The 26,019-nt window shown below is 48.0% G+C and overlaps 1 protein-coding gene across 1 annotated transcript in view; it reads right to left on the bottom strand.

The window, feature by feature from the left end:
- LOC134568431 (oocyte zinc finger protein XlCOF7.1-like) overlaps positions 1-26,019 on the bottom strand; it is a 350,471-nt gene that overhangs the window by 224,259 nt on the left and 100,193 nt on the right. The window lies entirely within an intron of this gene.

Consider the following 26,019-nt stretch of genomic DNA (forward strand, 5'->3'; position numbering starts at 1 on the left):
GTCGCTCTGTATAATAATAATACTGAGTGTAGCGGAGAGCTAGAATTTCCTAGCCTATCTCCACTTGTAGATCCCAGTGAGGCTCAGGAACAAGCAATTATAAATCCATAGGGCAAAGTTTCCAGCAGGCAAAACAATACAGCAGTATCCCAACAGCACTCCCAATAACTGGACGACACACAGTATCAGGAGCAGAACTAAAGATTTATTCACAGCAGCTCCTTATAAAGGATTCTCCCATGCAAGGGACGGATTTACAGTAATTACAACAGTAACCAATGATACAGAGGTTCCCTCCCCTCAGAGTGACACTTAATCCACTTAATCCTGGCACCTTTTCTCCTGTTTCTTGGATGTACCCTAAAACCATGGGGTACCAGGACTTAAGTGGCATCCCCTGGTAGCCCTGGTCTGGGTGACCAACATACTCAAAATTCACCCAGATCAGACCAGGAGTTCGGGAGTTATAGACATTAAACAATTTGACCGATGTATTCTGGCCCTGCGATCGGTCTTCGTTCGGGAGATGAAATAGACATAAATCCTTGTCATCCATAGAGAATACCAGGTTCGCATGAACCCCCTTGTTCGGTATATTGAACTCACCGAAAGGGGAGTCGATTAGCCCCTCCGTTCATGAGTTCTGGAGCTCTGGAGGTCTCAGCGGTGTTCGCGCAATCGAGTGTCTTATTTGGGTTCCAGACACTCGATGACCAAACACCGCTGAGAGTTCGTGCTCAATAAAACCTCAGTTAGCTGCGGTTACAAAGAGAATAAGGGTTTGACGAGGGACACACTTCAGCTCTAAGGTGGTCTATGTATTCGGTAGTTTCCATTCATATAACTATGAAGGAAACTACCGAACTAACATACGAACTTAGATACAATTTTCACTATACATTCAGTTAAAACAGGCGAACAGTCTTTTAACACATAATTCTGGCGGATAGTCACAGGCCATCCGCTACACTGCTCCCCCTTGCCCACAAGCCGGCATAAACAGTCTGATCCCACACGGATCGGCTTGGGGATGTCCGGATGGCTCACAGATCATTGTTCAAGGTCAGTTTGTCTGGACAACCCGTCGGCATTGCCATTCTGTTTTCCCGGGTGGTACTGGATCTTAAAATCAAACGGCTGTAGCACCAAACTCCAGCGTAACAACCGGGCATTGTCTCCTGCCACCCTGTTTAACCAAACCAACGGGTTGTGATCCGTGAGCAGGGAGAAAGACTGTCCATACAGATAAGGTTGCAACTTCTTTAAGGCCCACACCACAGCCAGGCACTCCTTTTCGATGGCGGCGTAGCTCACTTCTCTGGGTAGTAGTTTTCGACTGATGTATGCTACGGGGTGTTCTCCGCCATCGGCCCCGACTTGGCTTAATACTGCCCCCAATCCAAACATAGAAGCGTCTGTGTGAACAAGAAAACGTTTAGTTGGATTGGGAGCTGCCAAGACAGGGGCATTTGAAGGAGGACATACACATAACACCCAAGGCCTGTCCTCCTTGAGGGCTTAGGTGCGGGAGTTTTCCGGCTGGTTAGGACATGTAAAGCGGGAATGTCCTTTCTTGCCACAATACAAGCATAACCCCTCTCTTCTACAGTATTGTCTCTCTGTCTCAGATAATCGTGTAACTCCCAATTGCATTGGCTCTGGAGGAATAACCGTTGTTGTCTCAGAAGAGGGATAAGTCAAGGCTAGGTGTTCCGGCACCCTTTTAGATCTTTCCCTAGTGTTTTGCCTATGCCAGAGTCGTTCGTCAATGTGAGCAAGATAAGTGATTAATTCCTCCAGAGTATTAGGTAAATCTCTGGTAGCTACTTCATCTAAGAGTTTGTCAGACAATCCATTCATAAATGCATCTACAAACGCTTGTTCGTTCCATCAAACCTCAGCAGCAAGAGTACGGAATTCCAGAGCATATTCAACTAGGGAACGTGGGCCTTGTCTCAAATGTAACAGAGTTTGGCAGCGTTAGTCCTTCTCCCTGGGGGGTCAAAGACTCTCCTAAAAGCTGCGACAAATTCAGCATAGTTAAAAACTATCAGGTTTGTCGTTCTCCCACAAGGGATTGGTCCAGACTAATGCTCGATCTATTAATAGGGTGATTATATAGCCAATTTTAGCCCTGTCAGTAGGATATGCTCTTGGATGGAGTTCAAAATAAATGCTGACTTGGTTCAAGAAACCCCGACATCCCTTAGGATCACCCCCATATCGAAGAGGGGATGTAGCCTGATTGGAAGTTCTTGCAGCAACTATTTCCATAGGGTGTTCCTGAGGTCTCTGGGTAGGGATTTGCTCCTCCGGTTGGAGATGAGCAGTATGGGTTTGTAAGATTTGTATGGCTAGAGCGATCTGGTCCATACGATGATTCAGTTCCTCAAACCAATTATCAGGTACTGGCCCAAGAGGATTAACACCTGCAGGGTCCATGGCCCTAGTGTAATGTCACGATAGTGACCCCTTCTCACAGAGTGTAACCCAAAGAAGAACGTATACCGGACCTTAGAGAGGCCAGACTAACGTTTAGAGTAGTCAAATGGATAGCCAGAGATCAAGGGAGTACAGAAGACAGATAAACGATATAACCTAGCCAAAGTACAGGAAACCAGAGAGCAGAATAGTCAAAAAGTAAAGCCAAAAGTCAATAACCAGGAAACAAACACATAAGAAGATTATCAGCACTAGAGGAACCAACAAGAACCACACTACAACTGACAGGGATGCCCTTTTATAGTGTGGGGTATATTGCTTTAAAACCATGCCCCCAAAAGGTACGGGGGCGTGGTCACATGTGAAGTACGTTGGCATTTACTTGCCGGCTACGGCGCACTTGCGCCGTATTATAAAGAAACGAGCGGTGTGAGCGGCCGGCGTCAAAAGGGCTGTGCCGCTCACCGGAAGAGGATGCCGTGCTGCGCGGGTCCGAGGAAGAGACATATGGACATATGGTGATAAAGATATATTCCAAAGGGGCACTCATGTTTTCCAGAGCTTAAAAAGCTCTTTTTATGAGCCTGGATGGAACAATCCCTGTCTAAGGATTTCTTTTTGCTGGTGTCAGATTCCCAAGATATTGCGGTTCATCATATGAAAAAAACAAGGATGTATGCCAATAGTACAGTACGGATGTAAAAGCAGGAAAAGTAAATAATATTTGACCTACTTACATTTGCTAGAGCAATGACCTGCTCTAGTGTATGGAGCTTTAGGTGGAACAATCCCCACCTAGGGATATACAATTGCAAGAAAAAGTATTTGTACCCTTTGGAATGATATGGATTTCTGCACAAATTGGTCATAAAATGTGATCTGATCATCTAAGTAACAACAATAGACAATCACGGTCTGCTTAAACTAATAACAGACAAAGAATGAAATGTTGCCATGTTTTTATTGAACACACCAATCCCTCCAGTAAATAAAAAGTAAGATGGAAGTCCTTTATGACCGACCGCAAGCACATTTTCCTGCCCAAAACAGTTCCATAGTTTTGGGCTGTGCGGCCGGTCAATTTCGATGTTAAAGGCAGTTCCCTTAGAAAAACTACTAAGTCCCATTCAAATGCACGAACGGGCCCCATTTGTGCAAATAGCACAGTGTAACCTGGTGTTCGAATTGTCGAATGCACTTCGACTTTAACCGAAGCGTCAGAGACGGTAAGTGTCAGCGGTGTTCGTGTATTTGGGTAGCCGATTTTAATTCCATAGATTTCTTAGCATACACCGCTGACCGCGTTCGACTAAATTAAAATGGCCGCCGCCACGTGTTACTTTGTCGAATGGCGGCCACTTCGGCTGCATCCGAAGTGCCATATAAAAAGTACCTTCCCCATAATATTTAAAGGGACAGAAGAAGTATGGCTTAATACTGTTTTTAAAGGGCCCAATCTCCCAGGGCCATAGTCACGTGGAAGGAGGCTGGCAAATAGGCTTCTCTACAACCCAGGGAAGCAGGGCAATTTGTCATTTAAAGGGCCAGTTACAAATGGCAGTTTGTAACAACCACTTAATCTTTTGAGCTGTCATATGTTGTGTAGGGAAATTCTTGATCAAATGTAACACTTGGTGTGATGTATGGAGAATAGTGGGATGGCCCAGAGTGATAGTAGTAGCAGTCTCAACAGCCATTGCACAAGCAGCCAGGGCCCTAAGACACGTCGGCATCCCCTGAACCGGAACAGGAACTACTTTGGAGAAAAATGCTACAGGACGCATACCACCTCCACGTTCCTGAGCACAGACCGCAGCCATGGTTTTACAGTTGTCCCTCACAGAAAGATTAAATGGTTTACAATTATTAGGCAATACTGAAGCTGGGGCCTGCATAATGCCTACCTTTAGTGCCACATATGCATCATCCATTTCAGGTGACCATCTGATATAATCTGGGCTGTCCCCTTTTACAGCCATTCTCAAAATTGAGTCGTAGTATGAACATTCAGGTATCCACTGACGACAGTAATTAATCATACCCAAGAAGGTGAGCAACTCCTTCTTTGTAACAGGTTTGGGTATCTTTTGTAGACCTTCAATACGTTTGGAGCTGACGGAGCGTGTACCTTGTTGTAACACTAATCCCAGATAGTCAACCTTCTCTGCACCTAATTGGATCTTATGCTTGGTTACCTTGTGGCCTTCCTGTGCTAAATGTTTCAATAAGCTGACAGTGTCTTGTGTGCTGGCTTCCCAGTCAGAACTGCACACCAGTAAGTCATCGACATACTGGAGGAGGGCAGAACCATGACTAGGGGCCCATGACTTAAGGGTTTGCTGGGGCACCAGTGAATAAACAGCTGGTGAGTCCACGTAGCCCTGGGGAAGGCAAGTCGAGGTGTACTGAACTCCCTCAAAAGTTTAAGCCATAAATAGTTGTATCTCTTGGTCAACAGGGACCGAGAAAAATGCATTACTTAAGTCAATGACTGTAAAATACTTTGCTTCATGAGGAATGGCTGTTATCAGAGTGTTAACATCAGGGACGATGGGGGCAATGGGGATAATTAGATAATTAATAGCACCAAGGTCTTGAACAAATCTGTAGTCCATGGTAGCCTTAGAGACCAGGTTAATAGGGGAGTTGTAAGGGGAGACTACAGGCCTTAGTATACCCTGCTGAAGGAAGGACTGGATCATAGGTCTGATCCCATCCTTCTTTTCCTGTGACATACTGTTTAATATAAATTGGGCTGACATTTGGGCGTAGTTTTGCTTTATAAGGGGTACAATTTATGTATCCTACATCTAGCTTGGATGAAACCTATACAGAAGCAGGGACCTCATCCATGTTCATCTACAGGAAAATTCCCGACGAGGGGGCAGTAAGGGAAACTGCCATACCACCCTCAGGGGAAAAATCCACAGTTGTATCCAGTAGTCCAAGGAGATCCCTCCCTAGGAGACTAACGGGATACCCTGGGATTAAGCTAAACTTGTGGCGTAGGGAAATAGGGGAGTGGGGTAATTACATTTTCAAAGGGATAGTTTTGAAGGTTTTTGTTAACACTCCATTTATTCCGGGGCAGGAGAGCGATGCTGTGGGGGGTAGTGTGGCTGTCTGGGTATCCGTGAGGGACCCTGGTAACCTGGGGCTTATCCAGTCTGTTGTCTGATAGGGTTGGGACACTCATTCCTCCAGTGTCCCTGCCGTCCACAGTTAAAACAATGTGTCCTTCCATTAACCCCTTAAGGACCAAACTCCTGGAATAAAAGGGAATCATGACATGTCATGTGTCCTTAAGGGGTTAATAAATGGTTGGGACCTATTTCCTCCACGTCCTCTTCCCCTTGAACCTGTAAATCCTCTTTGGTTTAATCTCCTATCACCTCCAAAACCTCTCTGTCTTGCCTGTTTAGGGTCACAATGCTGTAAACCCTGTGACTGATACAAGATACTCTTTCTATCTTTACCTATAGCAAAACAACCTGCTGCTTCTCTCTCATGTATTTTCTGCAAAAATTTAACTGGAGTTAAAGTTGACCACTCTGAAATCAGCTGTTGAACTAGCAGCGAATATGCTGGAAGCATATTCCCAATGCAAGTCTGTATTTTTAAAGAACCCATACCACTCTCCTCTGAACCAAGTCCAGCTTCATCTTTCCAACATTTATAAAACCTTTTAGTGAAATCTGTCACTGTCTCCTTTGTGCCCTGTTTACAGACTGCTTGTCTTTCCACAATCTTATCATCTCTGTTTTCACTTCATCCCACATAATGTCTCTCCCTTTTCAGTGGCTAATGGATAAGTACTCTTTTTCTTCATCATCCTCATCTGTTCTTTTAACACCCAGTCCCATCTTTTTTCGTATACCTAGTTTGGACACCCTTAGGGTACCTTCGCTGGATTTGTTTAATCTTCTCATCTTGGGGAGAGATAGAAAGGGAGCTTAATGGGGCAGTGGCTACACCCTGTGATCCAACTGCTACAGCAAGAACCAAATAATCATAATTTTTAGGTGGCAGACTAGGATATACTGGGCTATAGTATGGAGTGTAATTAGGGGGGGGGGGGCAGTGATTTGCAGCTATCAACAACAGTCTCTTCAGTTTTCTTTTTATTCTTTTTTTATCCTTTTTCCCTCTTGTGAAACAGGATTCCAATGAGGTGCAATCTTAAGCCAATTCTCACCCCCCTTTCTCATGTATTCCTTGTCCCATCCTGGATCTCCCTCATACCAAGGAAAATATTTCTTATCTCCCAAACATAATCCCTTAACCATACTCAGAAAATAATCATCATTAGCCCCGTCTTTAGGGAAGGGAGTTTCACTACCCTGTCCTTGTGTCCACCCTGACATATTGTCCACCCATGGATCCACTAAATAATCTCCCAGCTCCCCAATTCTAGCAACATACTGTTTGCAAGTCTCCCCTGGATTAGGGCGAGGGTATTTTTTAGACTGGGAAGTACCCATTTCAAACTCACTGAGAATCGGATTTGGAATAGCTGATTATTCAGTGGTTAAGAACAGCTGTCTGGAATCAAGAGTTCCTACAAAACTGTTTTACAACCTGTCAAAGGAAAACCTCTTCCAAAGAGGGATCTAGGGTCGTCATAGACAATTATGTACAATACAGCCTACCAAAGGCTCTCCTCATACTCCAAGAGTGATACTATATTAAAACCTCAAAAGTGAAATTCCCCTTTAAATAAAAATGGAAATATGCAATGTATGGAGGATGGGAAAAGAAAAGAAAAGGAATAGAATAAAGGTCAAATAGACACCTAATACCTAACCTTCCTTACGTCCAGTTGCAACCCAAAAAACCCAAAACCCAAAAAACTTCTGACACCAATTTGTTGGGGATAAAATCAGTTATACACGAGGCCCTCTTTGTTAGATGGATGTTTTGTCCGAGCCACACCCTCTTTGGAATACAGGATCCTGGGAATCAGCCAAGAAGACAACCAATTCAAATTTTATTTATACATCAGTTATATTTATACCCCAATTTTATGTTGGTGGTGGCACCACAAGTTATAAGCAGCTGTAGTTTTCACAAGTTATAAGCAGCTGTCTCTCATTATATCCTACGCACATATATTTGTTAAATAAACAGATATTTACAAATACCAAAATCTTGGACAATCAGCAAGAACGTTTCGCAACCATTATGACCACAATGGTTGTGAAATGTTCCGAGGATCGAAGATACAATTCCAAGTTTATTCTTGGTTCAAATTAACCCTCATATGAACAGCTAGGATAAATAGCAAAATGGATATTCGTATCTACAGGTGCATTTCTTGCAGTCCAATAAAACCCTTAAATACTACTGTTACATTGTTAGTTTAAAAAAAATCACACTTTCTTTGTGCTAAATAGAACATTTGCAGCCTGCGGTGCGTTTCTTGCAGTCCAATAAAATAAAATAAAAATTTTTATTAAAATTAAAAAATAAAAAATAAAAATTGTTGACTATTGGCGGTTACATTTTCTCCTGACATAAACAATCTGTTAGTTTGGTGGGTGAACGCAAAGAATGAGGAGAGCGTCAAATAAGGGATGTGGCCCTGGTCGTGGTGCTGCTGGTGTTGGTGGAGCTCCTGTTGCCGGGAGAGGATGTGGTCGATCTGTGCCAGCTACACGCACAAGTGAAACACCTTCCTCAGGTGCGAGTAGGCGTCAGAACCTTCAGCGTTATTTGGTAGGCCCGAATGCCACTCTACAAATGGTGAGGCCAGAACAAGTACAGGCGATAGTAGATTGGATGGCTGACAGTGCCTCCAGTTCCTTCACATTGTCTCCCACCCGGTCCCCTGCTGAAAGCCCAGACTTAGCACCTGCAGCCCATGGCCATCTGTCTTTCACCTCACCCCCTTGCAAATCAGCCAAGCAGTCTGAGCCACAAGTCATGTAGCAGTCTCTATTGCTTTTTCATGACTCTGTTGGCAGGGTTTCCGTGGGCCATCCACCTAGCCCTGCCCCAGAAGTGGAAGAGATGGAGTGCACTGATGCACAACCACTTATGTTTCAGGGTGTGGACATGCGAGGACCACCGCAGCACGTCACTGATGATGACGAAACACAGGTGCCAACTGCTGTGGCTTTCTGCAGTGTGCAGACCGGCAAGGAGGGCAGGGTTGAGGAGTGGGTGGAGGATGATGAGGTCTTAGACCCCACATGGAATCAAGGTCATGCAAGTGACGTGTGCAGTTTGGAGGAAGAGGCGGTGGTCGCACAGAGGAACCAGCACAGCATAAGAGGGAGCAGATTTCAAAAGCGGAGCAGCGTCCTCTAGAGAGTATGCCTGCTATTGCCCACCACACCCAGGGACTGAACACACCAAAGCCAGCTCCAAGCAGTTCCTTGGCGTGGCAGTTCTTCAGACAATGTGCTTACGACAAGACACGAGTGCTTTGCACGCTGTGCAATCAGAGCCTGAAGTGAGGCATAAACGTCCTACACCTGAGGACAACCTGCATGACCAGGCATCTACATGGAAAGCAAGAGCTGCAGTGGAGTAAGCACCTCAAAAACCAAGAAAGGTCTCAGGCTCCTCCGGCTTCCTCTTCTGCTACTGTCTCGGCCTCTTCCTCCACCTCTGGAGTGACTGTGGCACCTGCCAGCCCTCAAACAGAGGATGTGGCAGCAACGCCACCATGTCTGCCACCGTCCCCAAGCATTTCCACACTGTCCCATGGAAGCGTTCAGCTGTCCATCTCCCAAACACTGGAGAGAAAGAGGAAGTACCCCCCTAACCACCCGCAATCCCTGGCCCTGAATGCCAGCATTAAAAAATTCCTGGCATTTTAAATGCTGTCATTCCATCTGGTGGAGACGGACAGTTTTAAAAACCTGATGGCGGTGGCTGTCCCACAGTACGTGGTTCCCAGCCGCCAGTACTTTTCCAGGCGAGCCATCCCTTCCCTGCACAACCAATTTGCGGACAAAATCAGGTGTGCACTGCGCAATGCCATCGGTGGCAAGGTCCTCATAACCACTGATATGTGGACCAGTAAGCACAGGCAGGGATGCTATATCTACTTAACTGCACACTGGGCAAATGTAGTGGCGGCTGGGCCTGAGGCGGATAGCAGTTTGGCGCATGTCCTTCCGCCACCGAGGATTGCAGGGTATTTCTCTTTGCCTCCTGTTGCCTCCTCCTCCTACTCCGTTTCCTCCTCCTCTTCCTCCTCTACCACCTCCTCATCCGGTCAGCGTAACACCTTCACCACCAACCTCAGCACAGCCAGGGGGAAACGATAGCAGGCGGTTTTAAAACTCATATGTTTGGGGGAAAAACCCACACCGCGCAGGAGCTGTGGATGGGCATGGAACAACAGAACGATGAGTGGTTGTTGCCAATGAGCCTCAAGCCCGGCCTGGTGGTTTGCGATAATGGTCGAAATCTCGTGGCAGGGGGGGCGTGGTCTGGACGCTGACCAAGATGGCCGCGTGAAAGAAGAGCTCCGCTCCAGCAGCCCTTTAAAAAGCTAATTACAGCGCATACCTGAGCCAAATGGGTCGTACAAAACACCCGGAACATCCCCAGACCCCGAGGAATACGCAACAAAGGCATCTGGACGACTACCTGCAGCCGCAATCCGGTACGAGCGGGGAACCGGGAAGCCCCAAAATGGCGCCGGTGTCGCCGGCGGAGTCCAGCAACCCGACCCTCGAACGCATAGAGGGTGAGCTGCGAAATTTAGCAGCCTCGATGGTCACAAAAGCCGACCTGCACATACTCATAACCTCCATCCAGGATACGATGAAAACTGAGTTGGCGGGAATCCGCTCTGAGGTCGCCTCGCACGCAGGCCGCATCACCGCCCTGGAGGAGGCAAATACGGCCCTCACCGCGCGCCTTACATCAGCGGACACCGCGGTGGCACGCCAGGGCGGAATCATACTGGCCATGAGACGGCACCTTGAAGATGTCGACAATAGGGGCAGGAGGTGCAATATCCGCATCCGCGGAATACCGGAGGCGGAGAATGCGGAAAACGTGGAGGAGACTCTGACAGAGCTCTTCCAATCCATACTTCAATCACCTACCCCAAAGCCCATTGAATTTGAGAGAGCCCACCGAACGCTGCGACCCCGAGCTCTGGAAGACGGACCTAGAGACCTTGTCTGCTGTCTACATTCTTTTCCTGTGAAGGATGCCATAATGAGAAAAGCACGCGACAGGCCGACCTGGCCCTTCAGGGGAGCACAGGTCGCCTTATACAATGACCTATCCCCTATAACGTTGGAAGCTCGTCGAGCACTCCGCCCAGTGACTGCCGCTTTGAGAGACCGAAATATCGCCTACACATAGGGGTTTCCGTTCGCCCTCATGGCTCGACATAACAATAGCTGGCTGCCACTTAGATGGCCCGAAGAAATACCGGGTTTCATGGCCGCACTGAACCTTCCGCCACTGACGGTGCCCAACTGGGTTTTGGGACCACCAAACATGCCTCCGAGATCGCAGAGAGGGGCAAGCCGCAGGGGAACAGGACCCCCGCCGGCCCAGGCGGCAGAGAGGCGCAGAGACCCGACCCTGCCGGAGGAATAGAGGCCCCTGCACACCCACGACGACGACCAACACCACACAAATAGCGGAGATACCTGATCCACCTGAGGGACCCCTCTGCTCCAACTACTACGCTGGCACTTTTGGTGACTATCCGCCCCTGGTTCCCACCGGGGCACCCTGACCACCCCTGTCCGGGACAATGCATAACAGAAGCACACGGAACTCCGCCAGGTACGATGTCTAAACCCGACAGTGGGATTTGGGTGGGGGGCCCACGGGTCTGGGGGCAAACACCTGGGTTCCTTACACAAATAACACGAGACTCTCCCTTCCCCCCTGCGGTGCACGACCCGTCTTTCCCCGGGTGGGGCCATACCCGTTTTTGTTGGGCGGGGGATGATGGGGGTCTGTGGGGGCAGATATCTGGGTTCTCGCTGCCTGACTCCTCCTTGACTTTTGGGCCTTGAACCTGAACGCTGCATTGTGAACCTGTGAAGGCGGCCTCTAACAAATGGCTATTAATATTTAAATGCTCTCAGTTTAAGTATAGACACGAGCTCACAATGGTTTTCTCCGAAGTAAAATAAGCCCACGGGAAATAGTTGAGAGGTTCCGGGCACAGAGGTAGAGGGAGATCTGACGATGCAAAGTAGCACGAATGTCGGCCGACCCCTGTACTCTTCTCCATAGTATCTAACATGGCCGGACAACCGGCACTCAGCACCAACCGTTATTGGACATTGTGTTACTTACCCGTAATTCCTTTATGACCTAAAAGCAAATAGACAGTAAAGTATGGGGGGGACGGGGTGGGAGGGAATGATAAGGGGAGGGGGGAACGGGGAACTATACTATAATTGATTGATTAATAACAGGGAGAGGAGGGGAATGAAGGGTAAATAATGATACTAATAATTTAATAAAGGAAAACAGAAGGGAGGGGGGAAAGGGGGGGGGGGAAAATTAAATTAAACTAAATTAAATTCAATTAAATAAATAACTAAATAAATAAATAGATAAAAAAAAAAAAAAAATTAATACATAAATAAATAAACACAGAGAAAAGAACGAAAAACAGCTGGGTATATCCACCGCTGTATAAATATTGGTCATGGAACACTAAGCACGGGAACACACTTTGTCTGGCCGGCTAACAGCTGGGGCGTAGTCCATACACCACTACGCCCGGGGGGTGCTGTACACCATAGATACGAATGGCCCACGTACAATCACCTAGGAGCCTGGGCCCAATAGAGTACACTGATTTAGATCGGTGACCCACTGTAGGGACTGACGGAGGGGCCGGGGGGTGGGGGTTGTGCGTTATCATAGGGAGATTCTAATTTCCAAGGCCTACTGGGTAGTGGGGAGGAGGTGGATCGGGGTGGGGAATATGTCTTGATGCAAGCACAAGATGGTCTGTCGTCTAGGGACTAGGCAGGGACAATAGGGATGATACCGGAGTTAGCAATGTTAAATGGTTTATTTACTGTCCATGTTGTAATATTCAAAGTTCAAATATATATGTAAATGCTATAAGAACATATGTTATGCACACGACCAACCGCACACGAAGCTGCTGCAAGCTTGGTAACTAGAACAGAGGGCCTGGGAAGAGCGGATTACTCTACTCTTCTTATTATACTTCTCATTCACCGTCTCTCTTGGGCAGCGCCTGTACTGTGCTACCCACATTTTACACTCGTGCTCGGATTGCACGACCAGGCTGTGGGTCCCCTCGATCTCTGGGCAGGTCCCGGGTTGAATACCTACTGGTGCTGGTTGTGGCACGAGAATCCCCCCCCCCCCTTCTCAGGACGGGGGGCTTAGATTCGGGACACACCCGATATCTACGAGGATCTCCACCTCTCTGAGGGACTCCTCTTTTTACACAACATAGCCCTCTTTTCACTCCTTCTGATAAGGCTTCCAACCCTGGTGGAACCCCGCTCCGGCACTCCACTCACTACTCCTCCCTCCCTTCCCCTCTCTTTTCTCTTCCCTCTCTCTACCCCTTACTCCCCACCCACTCTCCCTGTACTGATCTGTGCTGGGGATCCGAGAACCACACGACACAGGGTTAACAGATTCCCACGACTTGGGACGTCTTGCTGTGCCCATAGACGCTATGGCCTACCACGACACGCCCCTGCGAGTGCTCACCCAAAATTGCAGAGGCCTGAACACCCCTGAACGCAGGACACATCTTCTTGGAGAATTGAAGAAAAAGCACATCACGGTAGCCATGCTCCAGGAAACCCACTTTAGAGAGGGTTCTGCACTGAGGATGCAAAATAAACACTACCCGGACGCATACTTCTCCAACCACCCCTTAGCCCACAAAGCTGGAGTGGCCATTGTCCTAGCTGCCGAGCTATCATTCAGGGAGCTAGAACGCAAACAGGACTCACTGGGGCGGTACCTCTTCCTAAAAGGCATCATAGCAGATAAAGTCTATACGTTAGCGACAGTGTATGCTCCCAATAGGAATCAAGCTTCCTTCCTAAGGAACGCATTACATGCCCTAGACGAATTTACAGATGGGATACTCCTGGTAGGGGGTGATTTTAATGCCCCATTAGACCCAACGCTAGACTCATCCACGGGACATAGTTGTCTCTCACAACGCACCATCAGAACTATACGTCGAGCGCTGGCGAACGTTCGAGACTTCGCTTTGACATCTTATGCCGGCCGAGGGGCCATGGGGGCTTGGCGTTGCCAGATTTAAAAAAATACTACCAAGCTACGGTACTACAGCGCATCCTGGACTGGCACTCGGAGCCTCCACGGAAGCAATGGGTGGAGCTCGATAGAGGCCTTATTGGCCCTACACTAGAAGCGAAGATATGGGGCGGTGATGGAACTTGCGTCTCACAACACCAGAAGGAGGGGACGATCCTACAGACGATACACAGCTGGATTTCAATGAGGGATCAGAACCACATATCACCCACGCCGAGTCCAATGATCCCCCTTTCACATAACAAAGCTATGGGTGGCGGAATTCCCGCTAACACATGGCCCACCACTGGTCCCGGGACCTTTGTCCCCATACATAAGGTACTGAGAGATGGTGGGTTACGTACTCTGGATTCGCTCCTGGAAGGTGAGCCCAGAACCCCCCTTACCGTCTTGCGTTACCTGCAATTGAAACACTACTATGACTCAATACCCCACAAAGACCGCATGCACAGAAACCTTACGTGGTTCGAGGACCTCTGCGACCGAAACAGCACCCTTGAACATGCAATCTCAATACTCTATCAACACCTCATAACAGCTGGCGCAAACACTGCCAATACGTTTAAACGACGATGGGAGGAGCAACTGGGGACAACTTTCACCACCTCGCAATGGGATAAAGCCCTGATCTGGCAACAAAAGAGCTCTATGAGCTCATACTATCAAGAGATGAATTATAAAGTGCTCTCTTTTTGGTACAGAACGCCAACTCTGTTACACAGGATATTCCCATCAGTACCACCCACATGCTGGAGATGCCAAGCAGACAGAGGTACCCTGGTACATATATGGTGGTCGTGCAACGCCATAACCACATTTTGGAACATGATCAGGGACGTGTTGACGATCATCCTAGGGGACATCCCGGACTGGAGCGCTGAATTGGCCCTTCTCCACGTTTCACCGCAACCAATCTCACTGTACAAGAAATCGATACTTCGTCATCTCTTAAATGCAGCCAAAGCTACTATACCGGTACACTGGAAGACAACGACAACTCCAACAAAGACGGAATGGATCCGTAGGGTAGAGGAAATACAAGAGGCCGAAGCGACATACGCTTCCCTGACAGACCGGAGTAACAAACATGCGGAGATGTGGCTACCATGGTTTTTATACATATCCCAATATCGGCGAAATGGGGATGCCGCTGGGAGTGCTGGGGGAGTGCCGGTGGGGACAGGATCCACATAGCACAGATCGCTACACAAATTTCAACCCTTCCCTCCCATACTTTCCTGCCCATTCTTGTTGCACATTGTTGGTTGGGGTCCGGAGTGCAGGAGCGGGGAGATACGGGGAGAGCCCGAGGAGACCACATTCAACACACATAGTGCATCGAGATCATACTGAATTTAACGCAAACACCAACGCCATAACCTGATGCCCGCACTCTACCTCCTGTGAGCAGTGATATCAACCGTAGATCACCAGGATTACTGGGAATACACAAATAGAACTGACACGCGATACACATAAAGCTTCATGATCCCCGACACACTGCTCTTCCACACGAATCACCCTCCATATGGATTCTACGACACCCGCAGTTAGACAGAGGGGAGATGCGAGCCCAACTTATCCCTGACCCTCAGAACTAGGAAATAGCTAACATGTAAATTAGTCTTTAGAAAGACACCATCAGTCACTACAACCCCATATACACAACAGCCCACAGATACGCGAAAGAAGACGAGCCGAACCCAGGACACAATACCTTACTGTGACTCTCGGGTCCGACAAGTTTAATTGAACACGTATCCTCTGACTTACCAAGCTTGCACCCTTCTTGGATCACTCCAGTAGCACAGACGACACATACGGACACTTCACACACCACTACTCTGGGCCCGCAAGCCTAGAGGCTCACACTCAAGGTATGACACTGCTCCTCGAACACATTGGTAGAGGACTTGTATAATTTGACCTGGTTATTCTTCGCTCACTCACAGTGTTCTATGTGTACTACTCCTGACTTCCTTAACTTGTTAACTTGATCAAAAACCACACAGAGGACTCGAAGATGTCCCTTACACCAGGTGTTAGTTGGGAACTAAGATATATATCCCTAAGAAGTTTCTAGTTTAAAAGCAATGTCATCGATTCTAAGACATACTCACCTGCTGGGTAATTTCTCACGTTATACATTTTTCATTAAGTCTGAGTATCTGAACCATGCTATGCTTCATACTGTTACATACTGCGCTAAACTAGCCTTAAAATGTTTGACATGTTAAATGTAATATACTATTGCAAAAGCTATGCATGGAGGCCTGCGCGCCTTCCATTATTTCTCTTTTTCACTCCCATCTTCAATAAAAAGAGATTTACAAAAAAAGAAATCTCGTGGCAGCTCTGGGCCTCACCGGTTTGACGCACATCCCTGGCACATGTGCTGAATTTCGTGGTGCAGAAATTCCTGAAAAACTACCCAGATATATCAGAGCTGCTGCAGATAGTGCGGGCCATCTGTGCGCGCTTTTGGCATTCTCACCCTGTTGCTGCTCGCCTGTCTGTGCTGCAGCGTAACTTCAGCCTTCCCGCTCACCGCCTCATATGTGACGTGCCCACAAGGTGGAACTCCACCTTGCACATGCTGGAGAGACTGTGCGAGCAGCAGCAGACGATAGTGGAGTTTCAGCTGCAGCACGCACGGGTCAGTCACTCTGCGGAACAGCACCATTTCACCACCAATGAGTGGGCCTCCATGCGAGACCTGTGTGCCATGTTACGCTGTTTCTAGTACTCCACCAACATGGCCAGTGCGATGACGCCATTCTCAGCCTTACTATCCCGCTTCTATGTCTCCTTGAAAAAACGCTTTGGGCGATGATGGAAGAGGATGTGGCACAGGAGGAAGAGGAGGAGGAAGAGGGGTCATTTCCATGGTTATCAGGCCAGTCATTTAGAAGTGACTCGGAGGGTGGGTTCCTGCACCAGCATAGGCCAGGTACACAATTGTCCAGCCAGGGCACAGTTCTGGAGGATGAGGAGGAGGAGGAGGAACCATATTCACAGCAGGGTGGCACCCAATGCAGCTCGTGGGCATCACTAGAGTGTGGCTGGGTAGATACGGAGGACACAGACGATACACCTCCCACAGAGGACAGCTCCCTTGCCTCTGGGCCGCCTGGCACACATGAGCGACTACATGCTGCAGTGCCTGCGCAACGATTTCCGAGTTGCCCACATTCTAACTTGTGCTGATTACTGGGTGGCCACCCTGCTGGATCCCCATTACAAGGACAATGTGCTGTCTTTAATTCCCTCACTGGAGCATGATCAAAAGATGCGTGACTACAAGCGCACATTGATAGACGCGCTGCTGAGGGCATTCCCAACTGACACCGGAGGCTCACTGGAATCACAAGGCGAAGGCAGAGGAGGAGGAGGAAGAGCTGATGTGGAATGTTTTAGCAGGAGGCAGTATTGCAGCAATATGGTGGAACATTATGTGTGCACACGCCTACACATACTGACTGATGGGTCTGCCCCATTCAACTTCTGGGTCTCTAAATTGGGAACATGGCTTGAGCTTGCCCTTTATGCCTTGGAGGTGCTGGCCTGCCCTGCAGCCAGTGTATTGTCTGAACGTGTTTTTAGCACGGCAGGGGGCATTATCACAGACAAGTGCAGCTGTCTGTCCACAGCCAATGTGGATAAGCTCAGGTTTATTAAAATGAACCAGGCATGGATCCAACCAGACTTGTCTGTACCTTGCGCAGAATAGACATTAATACGGGCCTCATCCAGCCATTGCTATACTCAAGTGCACTTATTCTTTGGTTTCTTTTTTTATATGTTCCAATATTTTGTGGGCTACCCCAAAAAAACCAAACAGTGATGGCTACCTCTTCCTCCTCCACCGCTGCTTCCACCTACACCGCCACGGTCATCGCCTCCTCAACCTCCTACTCCACATCCACCTCCTCCTCCTAGTTTAAGATTATTAATTTTTATTTTTTATGTTATTTTAAGTTATTTACTTATCCAAATTTGTTTGCAGGGCACTTGTCCTACTTTTACCCCCATTTTACTTCCTTTTGCAGCCCTCTAGCCCTTTCCAGATCTTTTTTAGAGCCATTTTAGTGCCCAAAAATTCGGGTCCCCATTAGTGATGTACCGAACTGTTGGCTGGCGAATAGTTCCTGGCGAACATAGCGTGCTCGCGTTCGCCGCCGCGGGCAAACACATGGGCGGTTCGATCCGCCCCTATTCAGCATCATTGAGCAAACTTTGACCCTGTGCCTCACGGTCAGCAGACACATTCCAGCCAATCAGCAGCACACCCTCCCTAGCAGACCCTCCCACCTCCCTCCCAGCATCCATTTTAGATTCATTCTGAAGCTGCATGCTTAGTGAGAGGAGGGAAAGGGTAGCTGCTGCTCATTAGATAGGGAAATTGATAGCTAGGCTAGTATATTCAGTGTCCACTACAATCCTGAAGCACTCATCTGATCTCTGCTGTAAGGACAGCACCCCAAAAAGCCCTTTTAAGGGCTAGAACATCAGTCTGCTTTTTTTTTTCTGTGTAATGTAATTGCAGTTGCTTGCCTGCCAACTTCTGTGTCAGGCTCACAGTGGATGATGTGCCCATTTGCCCAGTCAGTGCCACGACTCATATTGATACCGGAGAAACTGACGGAAGCCAAGCACAGAGAGATGGACACAGGTTTCTTCAGGAAGGAAGAGATTCTTTATTGGATCACCGATCGGGACTCAGAGGGACTAATGTCACCAAAATACAGCAAGTTCTGAGCCCCGGACAATAGTGCAGGCTCCTTATATAGGCACATAACTCCTCCCATATTAAGCTCCACCCGCACATTCTCTTAACCAATCAACACAAATAAGAATTAACTTCCTGTTTGACCGCATGGCTTGTCCAGCACAATGGAGGAGGGGAATACTACATCCTGTATTCTTGCACATGCTCCGTACACTACTGATCGTATCTTGCCTCGTGCAACCAACTGATCGATACGTCAGCATATGCACGTACACATGCCACGTGGTAATCTCGGCCTACTAAATTTATTTTTACCGAGATTCCACCACAATATCTGGTGTCACAATAGCTTAAGCTTTACATTTAAAAAAAAAATCACTGTAATAGATTGAAGAGCAGTTAGTTGTCTGCCAGCTTCTGTGTCAGGCTCAGTGGATACTGTGCCCATTTGCCCAGTGCCACCACTCATATCTGGTGTCACAATAGCTTAAGCTTGACATTTAAAAATAAAAAAATATTTTTCACTGTAATAGATTGAATAGCAGTTAGTTGTCTGCAAGCGTCTGGGTGTCAGGCCTCCTTCAGCGTGTGCTCTGCAGACCTCTGCCAGTGTACTTTGCCAGTTACCACTCATATCTGGTGTCTCTATAGTGTGCTTTTACAAAGAAAAATAGTTTTTCAGTGTAAGCTAATAGCAGTCAGTGTCCTTAAAACGGGTGTCAGGCCTCCTTCAGCGTGTGCTCTGCAGACCTCTGCCCGTGTACTTTGCCAGTTACCACTCATATCTGGTGTCTCTATAGTGTGCTTTTACAAAGAAAAATAGTTTTTCAGTGTAAGCTAATAGCAGTCAGTGTCCTTAAAGCGGGTGTGTCAGGCCTTCAGCGTGTGCTCTGCAGACCCCTGCCTGTGTACTTTGACAGTTGCCACTCATATCTGGTGTCTCTACAGCGTGCTTTTACAAAGACAAAAAGTTTTTCAGTGGAGGCTAATAGCAGTCAGTGTCCTTAAAGCGGGTGTCAGGCCTCCTTCAGTGTGTGCTCTGCAGACCTCTGCCCGTGTACTTTGCCAGTTGCCACTCATATCTGGTGTCTCTATAGCGTGCTTTTACAAAGAAAAAAGTTTTCCAGTGTAAGCTAATAGCAGTCAGTGTCCTTAAAGCGGGTGTGTCAGGCCTTCAGCGTGTGCTCTGCAGACCCCTGCCAGTGTACTTTGACAGTTGCCACTCATATCTGGTGTCACAATAGCGTGCATTTAAAACCCAAAAACTTTTTTCACTGTTATAGATTGAATAGCAGTTACTTGTCTTAAAGCGGGTGTGTCAGGCCTACAACGTGTGCTCTGCAGACCTCTGCCAGTGCAGATTGCCACTCATATCTGGTGTCACAGTAGCTTGCACGCATAGTACCACTAACCAAAAAAAAAATGACAGGCAGAGGCAGGCCAACCCATCGTGGTCGTGGTGCTGTGATTCCCTTTGGCCCTAGAATAATGCCCAGTTTTCAGAGGCCACGTACCCTGAACTTGAAAAGTTCTGAGGACATAGTTGACTGGCTAACACAGGACACCCAATCTTCTACAGCTTCCGCTCGGAACCTTGTCGCACCATCCTCCTCCAGCTTAGCTTCAGGCACCTCTCAAGATACCACTCACCCGCCTGCCGCAACCACCTAAACTAGCACCACAGCCGCTTCACTTGGTACGTCAGAGGAGTTATTCACACATCCGTTTGAAGAAATTAGTGATGTGCAACCATTATTGCCAGAGGATGTAGCTAACAGGGATATGTCTCAGGCAGGCAGCATTACACACATGGACGTACGGTGTGATGATGATGATGTTGTACCCGCTGCTGCTTCCTTTGCTGAGTTGTTAGATACAAGTGAAGCGGTTGATGATGACGATGCGTCCATGGATGTCACAGTCAGACAGCATGCATCGGCACCCGGGGTCAGCCAGACAGCACGCCAATAAACGCATGCTGTGTCCACCACCAGAATGCCGTCATTGCAGAGCTCAGCAGTGTGGATTTTTTTTTGTGTGTCTGCCTCTGACAACAGCGATGCCATTTGCAACCTGTGCCAAAAGAAACGTTGTGGGAAGTCCAACACCCACCTAGGTACAACTGCTTTGCATAGGCACATGATCGCACATCACAAACGCCTATGGGATCAACACATGAGTACAAGCAGCACTCAAACTCTAAGCCGCCATCCTCCTCCTGGTCCAGCATCTTCAGCCACGTCAACCACTGCTGTCCTCCTTGCCCCCTCTCAACCATCCGCCACTCCGTCTCCCGCCTTGAGCAGTTTCCGCTCATCTGCCCACAGTCATGTGTCTGTCAAGGACATGTGTAACGGATCACCTGGCACCCCGACTGGGTACCTCCGTTAATGGATGCTCCTAGTGCTTCCTGAGGACTCCAAGCACTGCAGCAGACACCACAATCACCGAATCTGAGAAACCTTTAAATTCTCCCAAGCATATGAATGCTGTAGACCATTGAATAGGAACCATACGAATAGGCTTGTACTCCTAGCAGTCAACTGGAACAGCATGCAATAAATCCTTCCCCCAATAATGAGACGACACATCACTTTGAGGGTAAAACAGGAACTCTGGCCTGGCTCATCCAGCCTGGCTTTTATTACACTTGTACACTTACAGGCCACACCCAGGGGGAGGCATAAAATAACCAATCACATACATGGTTCAGCCCACACATCCCCTCCCCTCAGATAACATTAAACCCAATTATCCGGTACACCTTTTCAGCCAAGTTCTGGATGTACCCCAAAACCCAGGGGTACACCTTTAAATCCAGCATCGCTGGATAGCCCTTATTCAGGGGGACAACATATCCAAAATTCAAGTCATTCGGATGAATGGTTCGGGAGATATGGGGATCCAAAGATTTGACCGACCGCATGGGTAAAGTATCCGAAAACAGTTCCATGCATTTTGGCCCTGCGGTCGGTCACAAACAAGGGAATGAAAACAGGCGAATTGCCTGTGTTATAGAGCCTGGAGAGGGTTTGAATGAATTCCCTTGTTTGAGGGGTTCTTTCTACGGAACGGCGGGCCATTCGGTAGTTTTTATACGAATTTCTGGAAGTATGGAGGTCTCAGCGGTGTTTGCCTAGTCAAGTGTCCGATTTTAGTTCCAGACACTCGACGGCAAAACACCGCTGTTCGGTAGTTTAAGATGGCCGCCGCCACGTGTTTGTTTCCCAAATGGCGGCCACCCAGAGGACAAAGAATACATTACACTGATTGCCAATTACCCGTTTGCAACATTGTTGCAAACTGTAATTGGAGGCACACTTATTCCTGGGTGGTCTGGTTGTTCGGTAGTTTCACTCAATATAATGAATGGAGTGATTCTACCGAACAATCAGGTGAATGCTGCATACATATCCCAGGTTAAGCTTAACACACAAATACACATATAATATTACAGGCAGTACACTAGAATATGTAGCACAGTCTTAAAGGGACAGTAGTCCCAAAAGTCCCAATATGTCCATAGATGCTGTTAAAAGGGCCAGTAGCAGCAATATACAGTACAATATGCCCCAAATAACCCAGGGGCCATAGTCAGTAGGTAGGAGGCTAGCAAACAGGCTTCTCCAGGGCCCAGTGGCGAGGTTGGTTTCGCCACAACATGTTTGAGCGTAAGCAGCCAATGTCAGAAAGTCACCCCCTTGCCCAGCGTCTGACAGCTGGCTTGTCCGAACTATTAGCCCGCCAGCTTTTACCATACAAGCTGGTGGAGTCTGAGGCGTTCAAAAAATTTGTAGCTATAGGGACACCGCAGTGGAAGGTACCCGGCCAAAATTTCTCTTCACAAAAGGCAATCCCCAACCTGTACTCGATTGTGCAAAAGGTAGTCATGGCATGTCTGGCACACAGTGTTGGGGCAAGGGTCCATCTGACCACTGATACCTGGTCTGAAAAGCATGGTCAGGGCAGGTATATCACCTACACTGCGCATTGGGTAAACCTGCTGACGGCTGCCAAGCATGGAATGCGTGGCTCTGCAGAGGAGTTGGTGACACCGCCACGACTTGCAGGCAGGCCTGCTGCCACCTCCTCTACTCCTCCTACTCCATCCTCTTCCATAACCTCCTCGGCTGAGTCCTCTTCTGCTGCTGTGTCTTGCTCCACATCAACGGCACCCCCCCAGCTCCCCAGGTACTATTCCACATCCCGGATACGGCAGTGTCACGCCGTCTTGGGTTTGACTTGCTTGAAAGCAGAGAGTCACACCGGACAAGCACTTCTGTCCGCCCTGAAAGCACAGGTGGAAAAGTGGCTGACTCCGCAGCAACTGGATATCGGCAAAGTGGTTTGTGACAACGGAACAAATTTGTTGGCGGCATTGAAGTTGGGCAAGTTGACACATGTGCCGTGCATGGCACATGTGTGTAATCTGATCGTACAACGCTTTGTGCATAAGTACACAGGCTTACAGGACGTCCTGAAGCAGGCCAGGAAAGTGTGTGGCCATTTCAGGCGTTCCTACACGGCCATGGCGCACTTTGACGATATCCAGCGGCGAAACAACATGCCAGTGAGGCGCTTGATTTGCGACAGCCCGACATGTTGGAATTCAACACTCCTAATGTTCAACCGCCTGCTCCAACAAGAAAAAGCTGTTAATGAATATTTGTATGACCGGGGTGCTAGGACAGCCTCTGGGGAGCTGGGAATTTTTTTGCCACGTTACTGGACGCTCATGCGCAATGCCTGTAGGCTCATGCGTCCTTTTGAGGAGGTGACAAACCTAGTCAGTCGCACCGAAGGCACCATCAGCGACATCATACAATTTGTTTTCTTCCTGGAGTGTGCCCTGCGAAGAGTGCTGGATCAGGCCGTAGATGAGCGTGAAGAGGAAGAGTTGTGGTCACCATCAACACCAGAAACAGCCTTATCAGCATCGCTTGCTGGTCCTGCGGCAACGCTGGAAGAGGATTGTGAGGAAGAGGAGTCAGAGGAGGAATGTGGCTTTGAGGAGGAGGAGGAAGACTAACCACAACCGTGTTGTTGCACATGGCGGGGTGGAAGAACATACCTTCATTGACATCACTGAGGAGGAGGAACAGGAAATAAGTAGCTCGGCATCCAACCTTGTGCAAATGGGGTCTTTCATGTTGTCGTGCCTGTTGAGGGACCCTCGTATAAAAAGGCTGAAGGAGAACGACCTGTACCTGTACTGGGTGTCCACGCTACTAGACCCCTGGTATAAGCAGAAAGTGGCGGAAATGTTACCGAATTACAACAAGTCAGAAAGGATGCAGCATTTGCAAAATAAATTAAAAAGTATGCTTTACACAGCGTATAAGGGTGATGTCACAGGGGAATCTAACAGGGGAAGAGGTGGAAGTCATCCTCCTCCTCCTTCCACGACCACGCCGGCAAGGACAGGACGCTTTAAAGACGTGTTGTTGATGGAGGACATGCAAAGCTTTTTAAGTCCTACGCATCGCCACAGCCCTTCGGGATCCACCCTCAGAGAACGACTCGACCGACAGGTAGCAGACTACCTCGCCTTAACTGCAGATATCGACACTCTGAGGAGCGATGAACCCCTTGACTACTGGGTGTGCAGGCTTGACCTGTGGCCTGAGCTATCCCAATTTGCGATAGAACTTCTGGCCTGCCCCGCTTCAAGTGTCCTGTCAGAAAGGACCTTCAGTGCAGCAGGAGGTATTGTCACTGAGAAGAGAAGTCGCCTAGGTCAAGCAAGTCTAGATTACCTCACCTTTATTAAGATGAATGAGGGATGGATCCCGAAGGGACTGACACTGGGCGATACATTCGACTAAAAAAGGCCTGATGAGATGAGCTGCCTTGGGCTAAAAATGGTCCACACGCTGCTGTATTTTAGCTCTGAATGCCGGTTGACTTGCGTTACTTATCCGCCACCAACTAGGGTTCAAGCCGCAATGTTTTAGTGCACTTTCTGCCTGTGAAACAAACATCAATTTTTCTGGCCGCTGCTACAGCAGCGGCTGCAACAATACCTAATTTTTCAGGCATGTGTACATGCCTAATTTTTCGGCCCTCTGGTACTGCACTGTGGCTTCAAAAACCAAACCAAAAAAAAGGCACATAGTGACCCTATGTAGGGGGAACAGTCCCTATTCTGCTCTGTGTCAGTGTGTATCATGGAATTTGACTATCTTTATTCAGATTCAAAAATTACAATTCCAGGAAAAATTTTACAAACATTTACAAGAACATGTTATGCACATCATAGAAACAACGTGAACCTCTTTAACCCCATAAGGACCAAACTTCTGGAATAAAAGGGAATCATGACATGTCACACATGTCATGTGTCCTTAAGGGGTTAAAGCCACACACTTAAGACAAAAAATACGTACACACAATGTGTAAGGGTTTGAAAGAAAATTCTGAATCCTTACATGTTTACTTTATCGTTTGTTTGATTTTTGTGAACCATATATAAACTACAAGCAGCGTGAAAACTATAAAAACTCAAGTGGCCATGCTGATCAAATTAAATAGTATGCTTTACACAGCGTATAAGGGTGATGTCACACCAACGGGAATCTAACAGGGGAAGAGGTGGAAGTCATCCTCCTCCTCCCATGACCATGCCATATCTGCCAAGTGACCCTATGTAGGGGGAACAGTCTCTATTCTGCTCTGTGTCAGTGTGTATCATGGTCTCTGAGGACAGGTGTCAATCCATATCTGCCAAGTGACCCTATGTAGGGGGAACAGTCCCTATTCTGCTCTGTCAGTGTGTATCATGGGCTCTGAGGACGGGGAACAGTCTCTATTCTGCTCTGTGTCAGTGTGTATCAGGGATCCTTAGGATAGGTGTCAATCCATATCTGCCAAGTGACCCTATGTAGGGGGAACAGTCCCTATTCTGCTCTGTGTCAGTGTTTATCAGGGATCCTTAGGATAGGTGTCAATCCATATCTGCCAAGTGACCCTATGTAGGGGGAACAGTCTCTATTCTGCTCTGTGTCAGTGTGTATCATGGGCTCTGAGGACAGGTGTCAATCCATACCTCCCAAGTGACCCTATGTAGGGGGAACAGTCCCTATTCTGCTCTGTGACAGTGTGTATCATGGGCTCTTAGGACAGGTGTCAATCCATATCTGCCAAGTGACCCTATGTAGGGGGAACAGTCCCTATTCTGCTCTGTGTCAGTGTGTATCAGGGATCCTTAGGATAGGTGTCAATCCATATCTGCCAAGTGACCCTATGTAGGGGGAACAGTCTCTATTCTGCTCTGTGTCAGTGTGTATCATGGGCTTTGAGGACAGGTGTCAATCCATATCTGCCAAGTGACCCTATGTAGGGGGAACAGTCTCTATTCTGCTCTTTGACAGTGTGTATCAGGGGCTTTGAGGACAGGTGTCAATCCATATCTGCCAAGTGACCCTATGTAGGGATAACAGTCTCTATACTGCTCTGTGTCAGTGTGTATCATGGTCTCTGAGGACAGGTATCAAACCATATCTGCCAAGTGACCCTATGTAGGGAGAACAGTCCCTATTCTGCTCTGTGTCTGTGTGCATCAGGGGCTCTGA

This window comes from Pelobates fuscus, chromosome 7 (assembly GCF_036172605.1).
Source record: "Pelobates fuscus isolate aPelFus1 chromosome 7, aPelFus1.pri, whole genome shotgun sequence".
Taxonomy (NCBI): domain Eukaryota; kingdom Metazoa; phylum Chordata; class Amphibia; order Anura; family Pelobatidae; genus Pelobates; species Pelobates fuscus.